Below are 13,384 nucleotides of genomic sequence, written 5' to 3'. Positions count from 1 at the left end.
TTGGATACTAGAAGTATCTCTGAAGTGTGTTTGTATCCACTAAGCTCGCGAGGTCGTGGTGGTGGTGAGGGGCGGTGGGAGGCCGGCTTACTGGGAAAGCATACCAATGAGAAGGACGCTGGGGGGGGAGAGGAGCACGACGTGGGGATGGTGGACCGTCGTGGCTCCTCTGGCACCTGGATCCTCTCCTGACTGCTGCGTCGTTCTACACAGCAGTCCAGGCACTGTGTCAGCAGAACGGGCTCTGGCCTTCCACCTCTCAAGATCAGGACATTTCCTGCTCAACCCATGAGTCGTATAGAAAACCCAGTACCGACGTTTAGCTAGAACTATAATACGGTAACGTTGGAACCCATGAGGGACACATTCCATACAGTTTGATTGGTCTATATTGATAACAAACCATATGTATGAAGGTTGGAGGGCAAGCTTTACGTGAAGGAGGGGCTGTTGAAAACTGGTTTGAATGCAGCTTAAGCATTCACTTCTGAATCCAAAGGAAGTGCTCTGGTACTGGTTGTGTGAATGGCTGTAGAACGAGACAGCTGAACACACATGCTCCCTCTTCCCCACTGACCCTGTCCATTGCAACTTGTGGCTCACAGCTATTACCAGCAAATGTAACAAGCTGAAATGCAGCGTGTGGCTATCTTGCTGAGAGCATGCGCAGTGCCCACAAACACAGATTTGTGTTTGTGGGCACTGTCTGAGAACACCTGCTATCCAGTGCCATTCATATGGAATGACTTGTGTTGGACAAAAGGAGATGCAGAGGCTGCTAACACTCGTTTGGATAGAATGGATGGAAAGGGCTCTCCAACTGATAACTCTCAGAACACGCTTACTACCAAGAGCGGGTGAGTTCCAAAGAAACCATGAATGATTTACGTCTCCACATAGACAACTTCAACAATGAACCTAGGGTCTTAAGCTAAATATAACCTGTAAGCTAAATGTAATGGATACATTTTCGGTCAATGAATCTATGATTTTTTTTTTTTTAGCCCTTAGCACTTTTGTTCATCTTGCTTCAGGGTGAAGGCAGCAGCAGCAGTAGAGCCAAGGACTCTAGTGCTTTCATCAAATGTTCTGTTAACACTTTTTACGTTTTCTTACACCAGTCAGTTTTTTTTTTAGCTTAGGAGGGGAAACACTTTCAAGCTCGGAAAGGATTGAATTATTCATTTATCGCGAGAGAGAGAGGGAGAGAGAGGCCGTCTTGTCATCTATTTACTTACTTTTTGCGTCAACATCTGCGGCCGCATGTCGTTGCTCATGTCAGCAGGTATCTCCCAGGCAGCACACTGCAGAACGGACCGGCATCTTTCTATAAATGTATTAATATGACAGGTTTCCAGTTAAATGGGGATATCGGTAGGTAACAATTTGGAATTGGATTGTGTTGTTAAAGGAGTGATATCCTGCTTTATCGACTTTTCCCTTTGCTTTAGGCCGCTATATGACCGTTATTTGTATGCAAACATTTTTTACGTCTGCTTAGCTAGAGACATCTAAGACTGAGCCAAGGGGAGTATTCACGCCCACTGAGAACGCCCCTCAAGAAGTGCTAGAAACAGCTTGTTTGTGTTCAAACGTCAGACTGTACAGTGGGCCTTGCTGAGGTACAGAAGTATCGCCTCCCAGCTACCCACAATGTTTACAACTTCTCGGGGCGGTGATTTCTCGACACAAGCACAAAGTGTTCAACCAATCCAGAGCGGGTGTGCTGACCAATCACAGCAGACTGGGCTACTCGGGAGCGGGGCTTAATGCGACATTATACGAAACAGACGCTGAAATTGGTTTTGCAGAAAAGCACAGTGTTAGAATAATAAGGGGTATTTTTAACATACAAGCGCTTTTTTTTTATTTTTAACCCGATTCAAGTATTACCTCCATATGCAATTACTAACCCTAATAAAGCATTATATGGGATCTTTAATAGATGGCGTGGCTGGTGAGCAGTCCGCTGTGTTGTGGGCCCTGAACAGAGCAGTGGGCTCTTCATATCTGGAGGTAAACAGCCTGTGTGTTCCTATGTTTCTGGTGCTGGCATCTAAAGCTATTGTAAAGCTATTGCGTGATTGGTATTGCGATGGTTCAATGGTGATATGCTGATCACAAGGGAATGGAAAGGGTCCAAAGTACCTCCTAATAGACTGCCATTAGACATAAACATTTATTTAGTGCAATGTGGTGTGTGTGTGGTTCTGGGATTTGGGTTCTGCACGTGTGTCGGCCATTGTTTTTTTAATGGCTGAACCGAACATAGTTCATTCGTGTAGATGTTTGGCAAATACACTTTGGTGGCCTGTTCAGTGCATTGATGATGGGGTCGGCTTAGCTCTGAGGTAGAGCGGGTTGACGTGTAATAACCCGCTCGAGGTTACTACTGCTTCGTGCGAGGTGTCCCTTTTGACTCCGCCGTGAATGTGTGATTAATGTGTGTAAGTTGTTTTGGATAAAAGTGCCCGCTAAACCGTAATGTTTCCATTTTAGGATTGGAACATAATTTGGCTTCAACATGTTGACTGGCAGGTTTCTGGCATGCATTCTTTTGTTACAAATTCCTTGAAAGAATTTGTAACAAAATAATTACCCCACGCATACATGATGAAACACCTTGCCAGTCTGTTTGAACGTGCTTGTGTGTGTGTGTGTGTGTGTGTGTTCATGTATGCATTTGTATGTGTGTGGATGGTCACTGGGTTATAGGCATGCAAATAATGTAGAAGCCTTATTCCTTCTGCCAACAGCGGTGGTCAGTGCACCATGTGTGAATCTGTGCGTGGGAGGGGGCGGGCGCATTGGAGGCAGAAGTTGTACGCTGTTGCGTCATAGTCTCTAGGAGAGGGACAGTCCATCAACTGTACACAGCCCACAGCTAGATGAGCCCACGCCCCTCCCACTGTCCACACAATGGCTGCTCGTCATGTTGTGGCGCTCCGCCCTCCACTGTGGGATCTCCCGGCTGTGTGGGGGGGGGGGGGGGGGGGGGGGGGAGGCCGAGTGTCGCCCCTGTCCCAGAGCCGACCCGCTCAGAAGACACGCCCACATTCCCCCACGGCCTCCCGGGCCAAGGACATCGTGTTCTGATGCGATGCTATCTCAGCATCGCGCCCTTTACTGTATGACCCTTCCCTCTATGACCCCTTCCCTGTGTGACCCCTTCACTGTGTGACCCCTACACTGTGTGACCCCTTCGCTGTGTGACCCCTTCACTGTGTGACCCCTTCACTGTGTGACCCCTTCACTGTATGACCCCTTCACTGTATGACCCCTTCCCTCTATGACCCCTTCCCTGTATGACCCCTTCCCTCTATGACCCCTTCCCTCTATGACCCCTTCACTGTGTGACCCCTTCACTGTGTGACCCCTTCACTGTGTGACCCCTTCACTGTGTGACCCCTTCACTGTATGACCCCTTCCCTCTATGACCCCTTCCCTGTATGACCCCTTCCCTGTATGACCCCTTCCCTCTATGACCCCTTCCCTGTATGACCCCTTCCCTCTATGACCCCTTCCCTCTATGACCCCTTCACTGTGTGACCCCTTCACTGTGTGACCCCTTCACTGTGTGACCCCTTCACTGTCTCTATGACCCCTTCACTGTTACCCCTTCACTTTGTGACCCCTGTGAGCGTGACCCCTTCACTATGTGACCTCTGTGTGACCTTTTCACTGTGTGACCCCTCACTGTAGGACCCTTGTGTGAACCCTTCACTGTATGACCCCTCTTATTGTGTGACCCCCCTCACAGTGTGACCTCTGCGTGACCCTTTGTGGACCCCTCCACTGTGTGACCCCTGTGAGACCCCTTTGGGACCTTCACATTAAGTGTTTGTGTGTGGTGGGTGAGGGGGTTGGCGACCCTTCACCTTTATGGACGGCTGTTGATTTTGTGTATCAATTTCTTGTCCTTTTCCCCTCTCTCACTGGGTGAACCCCCCCCCCCCCCCCAGGCCTTTCCTCTGTATCTCCCCCTCTCTCACTGTGTGCCCCCCCCCCCCCCAGGCCTTTCCTCTGTATCCCCCCCTCTCTCCCTCAGTGCCCCCCCCCCCCTCATGCTTCCATCTGTCTGGCTCTTTCTTGCCAACAGAAAACCTGCTTTCAGTTTCGTCCCGGACTCAATCTGCTCCCTCATATTCTATGGTCCTCTGAGGTAACTCTCTGTCTCGCTGGCTTTTCAGCCTTTCTGTCCTAAAACGTCCCCCCTCCCTCTCGCTCCCCCCTCCCTCTCCAGGGGACCCTCCCTTTCAGGACAGCGTCCACTGGCATTGGCGCTTGGTTGCGTAAGAGGAGGCAGTTAGAGTGTGTTGAAGTCGAGTAAAGAAAGACCATTTTTTTCAGGTATTATTTTGTATTGAGGCTGCTTCTTTTCAGCCGACAACAAACAGAACAACGGTTAAATGGCCAAGACGTCGAAAAACGTGTTGGAATGGAAAGTCTCTCTTCAAAACGTTTGGCTTGGTTCTGCTGTGCTGGAGCCGATCCCATCGTTCATAATGGTTGACCTTGATGGGGCTGCGGGGCTGTGATGTGAAGCCGGGCTGGTCGGTAGGAGGAGGAGGAGGAGGAGGAGGAGGAGGATCAACGCGTCCAGGGGCGGATGGCTGCAACTACCAAGAGACAGAACTAGACGGAGAGTGTGTACAGGTTTATTTTTCTTTGAGCAATACAAGTGGAGCGAGTCATGTTCTCAGCTGCAGCAGTTGGAAACACAACCCCGCCCCGCCCCCCGCCCCCCCCCCCCCCCCCCCCCCCCCCGTGGTGAAATGTACCACGGTCTCAGTCCAGCCGATACACTCTGGGCTGGATGTTTCTTGAGGGCGTACGAGTGTTCTCCACGGACGGAGACACAAAGGCCCTCTTCTGCTGCTCCAGCTGTGCATTAGGCTTCTGCCGCTATGCAGCGCCCCTTGTTCGGCTGCATAGTGACACACACACACACACACACACACACACACACACACACACACACACACACACACACACACACACACACACACACACACACACACACACACACACACACACACACACACACTTTCATGTGCACGTCCACAGGCCCAAGCATGCACAGTGGGGGAGGCAGCGGACCTCAGAGCGGGTGATCAAATCTGCTTTTTGCTAAATGGTTTGCAGCACTGAAAGGGTGAGCTTTTTGATGAAAACGTTGGTTACACGCCATTTTGGGGATTGGCAAAAAATGCTGAAGGGCTCGGTTAAAATAAAGCACCACGCGTTGAGCGGGCAGTCCCAGACACTTGGAGCGAAGTGGAGGTGGGGAGGAAAAGATAATTGCAGGGAACGGTGGCCTGTTAGAATTGTGTTTCCAAGTAAGGGAATGCCAGATCCTGGGCAAAGGGCCGTGAGGTTTGAGTTGAAGGTTTGTACCCTGATGGTTCATGGTTGCCTTGTCCACCGACGCAGGGGTTGTTCAGCTAAGTCGTTATCGGGTGGACATAGATGATTGTTCCCATGGGTTTTTTCGTTGTTGTCGATAACTCCAAGGATCTGCCTTGTGCTTTGTGCCCTCTCCTGTTATGTGGATGGGGGTTGACGGGTGGGTCAGGGGCCCTTCACCTGTGAGGACCGCTGGGGGCCTTCCAACAGCAGGGCCCTTATTATATGGCCAGGGCTGCACTGCTCCCAGTGTGGCCCCTTCCCCGGCCCAGTGCCAACACACTGCTCCCAGTGTGGCCCCTGCCCCGTCCCAGTGCCAACACACTGCTCCCAGTGTGGCCCCTGCCCCGTCCCAGTGCAACATGCTCCCTCATGCCCCTCATGCCCTACGCCAAGGCCACTCTCCATTTGTTAATTCATGTGTTGGCCTTTCCTCTGTATCTCCCCCCCTCTCCCTCTTTGACCCCCCCGCCATGTTTCCATCTGTCAGACTCCTTCTTGCCAACCGAAATCCCGCTTTCGGTTTCCTCCCTGATTCAATCCGCTCTCTCAAATTATACAGCACTCTGAGGTGACCGACTTTCAGAATGTTTTTCTTGTTTTAATTGAACGCCAACTATGGGTTCATTCCAAGACCACCCGTAGTCTTTGAACGAGGCTAGGATGTGTTGAGCACTATTCAGTGTCAAAGGAATACAACCCTAGGTTCTGCTGTGACCTATAACTCTTCATGATTAGAACGGGGATTAGCTCCCTGAACGGCATTCACCAAATGTGAACTACAAATGATAATGGCAGCACCAGATCCCACTCTGCCCACTATTGCCTCTGGTTCCAGTTTCTCAGGGAGGTTCACTGTGGTAACGGCTCCCATGGGTTAAATGTTTACACGTTATAGGTTTGAAGTATGCTATGAAGGCGTAGCAGGTGTTCGCCTGTAGATAGCCACCAGCCCGCCTCCTCCGGGCTCAGCGCTGAGCGTGTGAACACCGCTCGTGTGAGGCAGGAGAGGGGAGGGGAGGAGAGGGGAGGAGGTTGGTGCTGCAGTCTCTGTGTTATCGGCGGTAGACCAGTAAACCCAGACTGTTGATGACCATAGATCACGCGGATCCGAAGATTTATTAAGATATTATCAACACTACAGGTCACGAGTCTCACGACTTCAACTTTTTCGAACAAGGCTGAGATTAACAAGGCAAAGTCTATTTACACATGGGACAAATGGACATAAGACAAACATCCTTTGAGATGTAGCCACTAAAACGTCTTAATAGGCTAGGCAACTTTATTTATAAAGCACTTTCATACAAGAGGCATAGTTTAAAGAAAAAGCAAAAATTAGCAGAAATTTAAAGCAAACATAAAAGTCTTCAGTCTTGTTTTAAAATTGGTCAGAGTTGGGAGAAGTCCCAATCCTCAGGGAGTTTATTCCAGCTGTTTGTTGCATAGTAACTAAATAACTGAATACAATGCTAGAGAGATTGAAAAAGAAACCTGCTTCAAAGAGCTGTGTACTGATATATCTTAATTTCAACCAGGAGAGACTAGTATTCAAAGTGAACCCCAACATTTGGGCTATGAGAGCTATGAGAAATAGACAGGGTATGTTTTTTTCTGATTTAGCTTTAGCTACATATCCGCGTCTTCAGCCAGCTGAGAGCTTCTTCTCAGCTCTACTCCTCAGGCATTAACACTCTTGTGCATCTATCAGTATCTCTTCGTCCCAGCCCCTGGCTTGTTTGCAGTCAAGAGAATGATAATGAAACGAACGCTTGTTTGAGAATGGAAGAAATTGATATCAGTCATCATTCTTTTGCAAGATCAGGGGATCTTACAAAAGATTTTAATCTCAGCATTGCGGCTGCAGACAGGACCCTGAACCCCGGGCCACGAGCCGCCGGCTCCCGGTCGACGGGACTGGGATGGCATTTGTAAAATGTTTCAGAGCTGATCCCCTGATCTTTCTTAAATAAGGGCGTGATTGTTGTACAGTAGAAGGCTCTGTGTTTCCCCATACCAAACACATTGGTTGCCTGGTCCTTTCCTCTTCTCTCAGTGCCCTTCTTCCAACACTGGTCTTCTCCCAGTGCGTTCCCACCACCACTGGTCTTCTCCCAGTGCCCTGCCTCCACCACTGGACCACTGGGATCAAAGTGGAGCTGAACAACTTGGTTCTATCTAATTGTGTGGTTTGTTTTGCAGCAAGCCATTGGGGACTCACTGTTAAATGTAAATGCAGTGGAATCCTCCAGCATCAAACCGCATCTGTTGTATATTCTGTCCTACCCAAATATCTGTGTTCTACATGAGCATCATACATTACGCTGTGGACGCCATTTCACTGTTGAAATGAAACTAACCATATCATGGGTTTGGGATATTGTGTGAAGATTCTTTTTTATGTCCATACATAATCTCAGCCCTGTTGATTCACATGGCAGGCCTGTTACACTGATCTGCTCGTAGACTCTAAAACAATTCATCAGTGTAATTATATCATTCTGTTAACTTCGGTTTCATGAGAATGGGAGGCCAGAGTTTGTTTTTATTAGATTTGTTTGCTGGTTAGAAAAGACTATGAGAAACAGTTTAGGCTTTGCCCAGTGAGCCAGTATACTGATCACAGTTAGGCTGACGGTTCAACCTTTGGTGGTGGTGCTGGGGTTTGTGTATTTGTCCAAGTGGTACTTTGTTATTGGGCTATTATCTCCCCTCTCTGTGGGGGGCGACTGGACGGTGGAGGAAGGCGGTGGGTGTGGTCTGAGTCTTCAGAGACCGTTAAAGACTTGTTTGCTTATAGGCCACTGAAGTGAAGCCAGTATCCTGTACTCACTGTGTGTGTGTGTGTGTGTGTGTGTGTGTGTGTGTGTGTGCGTGTGCGCGCGTGTGTGTGTGTGTGCGCACTCAATAGTGTCACTATAGAAGGGAGGCTCTGGGTACACTAGAGTTACTCTCACCATAGTCAGGGGAGGCTCTGGGTACACTAGAGTTACTCTCACCATAGTCAGGGGAGGCTCTGGGTACAACACTAGAGTTACTCTGGTCAGGGGAGGCTCTGAACTTAAGTGCAGCGTTGAGTGCGAAGTTCAGAGGAGCCGTTCCAGGGATCGTGCTACAACGTCCGTTCCCATCAGGCCCCGAGGAGACCTCGCTGGCGGGGGGACAGCTGAGGACCCAAGGGAGGGTAGGGTCGAGCGTGAAGATGAACGAGGGTTTCAGGAGCAAGCTGCAGCCGCAGGGGGGCCCAGCGATGGCTTGTTGGCACCAGGCCGTTTGGAGCGGCACTGCACGAGTTTGACTCATAATCAAACCCGCATGATCTATTCCAACGTTCCTCCACACACATCAAGGAAGAGAATGTTTTCTGGAGTTCAAGTGTGGCATTAAGCTTTTCAGTCACTTCTGATTACTATAATCCAGTTTGATTTGGATTTGTTAAGCTTAAGGCGCATAGAGCAACATGCTAGTCCAGGTACGCTGGTGTTAGGGAGTGTCTTGGAGGGGGTGAATGAGGCGTCGGCAGCACTTGCCTGCGTGTGCCATCACAGCTTTGAATATTCGTTGGGTTCTCAAAACGAATATTTAAATATTTGGATGTGGAGAAAATGCAAGCTGGCACTGCATATCTTTCCCGACGTGAATCAGAATCAGGTTCATCAGTTGATTGTTTGTCTCATTTGTAAAGTGTTACTTTAATAATGCAAAGAGCTGAACCACATTAGCAGGTAGGACGTCTGCGTGGACGGCAGAAGCTCTCACCCTCACTGCTCCGAGTCCCACTGAGGTACAGCAGAGCGCCAGGGAACCTCAAAGTACCTGAACACACACCGCTTCCACGAGAACGCAGGCAGGGGAGAAGGTTGGAACATCGAGCAAAGTTGAGATGAATTTGGGCTTCGGGATTGGGGCTGTTCCACCCAATGGAAAACAAACTGGTGCTGTTGGGTACGTACTGGGCGTGCCACCATGGAGAAATAGAGCTAAACTAAATTATTACAACCAGGTTAGTTGAACCCGTCTGTCAGTGGTTTGAGTCTTGTGCGTAGTCAATTTCAGAGAAAATGGGGTGAGATGTCAGTGTATTTTTTGGGGGTTCTACACATCTTTAAAATGTTATTGAGTAGTGTATAAATAAGTTGAATCCGCTTGACTACACTGTGTCTGGAGAGATGGCGCTAGTCCAGGAAAGCTCCCTGACTGCTCTCCCTTTTGCTATGTCCTCATTTGCACCCGGTTATAAATCTCCTCTCGGCGTCGTTGGTTTCAGCTCCAGGAGTGGTTTGGTTTAGTCTTGGATGTCTGAGGCCCAGACGGTGCTCTCCATCCCCGAGGTATCTGAGGCGCACTGGCAGCGCTTCGTCTACCTTTCTTCTTCCAGTAAACTCTGCTCTGCTCAGAGGGTTGAAAACCACGGCCAGTCCTCCAGTTGTTAAAAACGGACCCGATTTAGAGGCACTGCGTCTCCATATAGCGCATTGCTGAGCCCGGTATGCACTTAACGTGAGAAGTATAGAGATGGCAAGTTAATGGAGTTATTTTTTAATCGATGTGAGGGAACTTTATTTAGCAAGCATGTCTTAATGTGAGTGTGGTGCCTTCTGAGTGCTAGCTCAACGAAGGGCCAAGAGCTTTATGACTGCACAATCTACTAATCTAAGTGGATCCAGTTGGTTTGCTTGCTTCCATGGCTAAAGCACACTGTTTGTTCGCTAATTAGTATTATATTTGGTTAACCTTGGTAATTCTCAGAATAGTGAACCATAACACCCAGTGAAAAACTCGCCTTCCCCCTTGAACGGCTATTTCAAAGGGGGATGTACAGATTGGGGTGTGTTTTTTTTTTTTTAAAGTTCCCTGAAGTCTTTTTTTTTTTTTTGTACCTTTGCTTGATACGGTTCCCATACGTTGGACCAATGCTCAGTCATCTAACTCCAACGTGAGAGGATGATTGTCCTTTTATCTGGAGCTGGGCATTTTCAAAAACGACCTTTCACAGGACAATACTCACACAAAGGCTTTACACTCAAGGTAATAGAGGGGCACAAGCTAGCTATCAACTGCTCTTCCTTCGTGTACTTTCCCATAGGGCTGGGTATTGCCAGGTACCTCACAATTAAATTAAAGCCTACTGTAGGTTGCTACAGGGTTGGTCTTCACAGGGTTTGAGTCGTAGACCTCGTAGGGGTGAGGGATATCAGGTCATTCACCTGACCTATGATGCGGCTTACCGTACTTCTATTAAAACACAGCAAATATAAAACTTGAATTAAAAACCCAACCGGTACACTGTTATATCCAACTTAAATGACACTGGCCTATCGGTATGCCTAATGAAAAGGCTAATGGCTTGAGTTCTGCTTATTTAAGAGAACCAGCAGGATGTGGCTCCATTCAGGTCCTCACTTGACTACTCCTAATAGGGCTCAAACACCCTCAACCATTTATTTTTCCATCTCAAAACGTAATCACCCACTTTAACACAGTCGGGTCAGTAGGAGGGCAGGGTCTTTGATGTTGTTCAAAGGATACTTTATTATTTGTCCATTTTGTTTTAAAGCACCCAATGTTGCAGGGAGGAGAATAACAAAAGTTGGGTGGTTTTCCGTGTATATGGAATAAATTAGGCAACAGCACAGATTTTTCCAAAGATGAGGTTTGGTTGTTGGTAAGTTGGCCGTTTGAGATCCCCTTGTGCCTGGCCCCTATTCAGTCACTACCAGGGGTTATGAAGAGGGAGGAAGGTACTCCGTGGTACTCGGACTGAGACCGGCTAGAGCACTGCTTCTCAAACCTTTTCTAATAGTGTGCCCCCTCTAAGATATATATTTTCAGCCGAGTACCCCCATTATATTGAGAGAAATAAATAAAATGACCATAAATAATGTATGTGCATTCCTTTTGGAAGTGTAAACATTTAAATTTAAAGGTTGCAAATCTCTCACAATTTAGTGAGAAACATGGGCCTGTGCTTCATGCAACTGTTTGCTGATTTCTCTACACAAACGAAGTACGACACCAGGGCAGGGTCAGAGCGTGAAGTGTTAATCCAATTCAAATATATTCTTCCTAATACTGACGACATTATGGGATTTCTGGATGAGCTTTCCCTTCTCACCTTTCTCCTTTCTCCTTGTTTTCAGATTTACGTTTAAACCACTATCCCATCAATTTTCTATTGTCTAGCTTTCAGAATTGCTACTTTGTCAGGGTGAAAAATAAGTATAGCTTTTTCTTTTAGAATTTCTGAGTACCCCCTGCAGAAATCAAAGTACCCCCATTCCAGAATCACTGGACTAGAGCCTCGACGAGCAACAGGTCAGCACCATGAAAAGGGCTGACTTAACCTAAAGAAAGGTGTGTGTGGTGGTACTACACCTAAAGAAAGTGTGTGTGTGTGTGTGTGTGTGTGTGTGTGTGTGTGTGTGTGTGTGTGTGTGTGTGTGTGTGTGTGTGTGTGTGTGTGTGTGTGTGTGTGTGTGTGTGTGTGTGTGTGTGTGTGTGTGTGTGTGTTTGGGGGGTGCTTGTGTTTGTGTTCCACTTAAAGGAAGGCTGTGTGGGTGGGGGGGGGGAACTCCACCTAAAGGAAGGTGTGTGTATGTGTGGTTCAAGGATCGACTAAATCACTGGCTGGTTGGCGTGTTTTCTACCTCACAAAGTATACCCTTCAGTTGAGAGGACATAAACAGGAGAAGTTGAAGCCACTTTTCGAGCCCAGCAGTTGACAAAAGACTAAGTATTCATCCTGGTGTCTGTACTCTCTATACTCTATCGTCTCTCAGTTGTAGCTGCCTGCCGATGTAATCCCAGGCTACATCAGTCAACACTTTGTGTTTCCTACGAGAGGTGAGTGTAAGATCAGTGCAGGTCCACTGAGGCCGGCCAGACGCAGACCGCTGAGACCAAGTTGGCCCCAGGTTTAACACTGCGCCCACATGGTGGCCCTGAAGGAAAACTCAGCCATTACGTCCCCCATAACCAAAGGATCAGTAACTATTATTTAGATATAAATATAGATAGATGGATAGATATTATTATGATGGCAGTTGACGGTAGCCACCTCCCAGCCTGCTGCCAGGGTTCTGTTTCCTCGCTGGGCGTCTTCGTGGAGCATCCTCTGGCTCCAATGGGTAATGTGGTCGGCTCTGTCCTTATCTGCCCCGTATTGTCGCAGACTTGATGAGATGTGAAGTGCTCCGAGTGAAATAGCTGAATATTGTTGAGTGCACGTAAGCGCACACACACACGCACGCACACGCACACACACAAACCTACACACACGCACGCACACGCACACACACACACACGTTCACACACACACACACACACGTACAAACACACACACACACACGTACAAACACACGCGTACACACGCGTGCACGCACATGCACATGCACGATGTCGACATGAATTCCCCTACTTTGACTCTAAAGAATCGGGGTTGAATTAGTTTGGATGGGTCTATTTATTTTTCCCCTCTTATTTGCCCGTCTCCTTGTATATTTAAAAGAGTACTGCAGTATCCTTAAAGCCCCTGCCTGTGTCCTGGGCTGGCCCCCCTCTCTCTCCAGGAGGACTCTGACCCAGAGCTCTGTCTGCTCACCAGTGGTACACACACTGTGTGGCACACACACTGTGTGGTACACACACTGTGTGCGTGTGCCTGCGCTGCATTTGTAGTTCTTCTCCTCACAAAAACGCCAATGTTTTTTTTCCCTTCCCTGAGCTGACGACGCCCCCCTCTGGCATCAAAAGCCCTCGCTCGCTCCAAAAACCCTCCGTTTCCACCCATGTGAGGGAGAGAGAGGGGAGGGAGGGAGAGAGGGAGAGAGAGAGAGGGAGAGAGAGAGAGGGAGAGAGGGAGAGAGAGAGGAGGGAGAGAGGGAGAGAGAGAGGGAGAGGAGAGGGGAGGGAGAGAGAGGGAGAGGAGAGAGGGAGAGGAGAGAGAGAGAGAGAGAGAGAGAGTCGAGAGAGAGGAGAA

The sequence above is a fragment of the Gadus macrocephalus genome, chromosome 22, assembly GCF_031168955.1.
Source record: "Gadus macrocephalus chromosome 22, ASM3116895v1".
Classification (NCBI taxonomy): Eukaryota; Metazoa; Chordata; class Actinopteri; order Gadiformes; family Gadidae; genus Gadus; species Gadus macrocephalus.
This window is presented reverse-complemented; position numbering follows the sequence as displayed.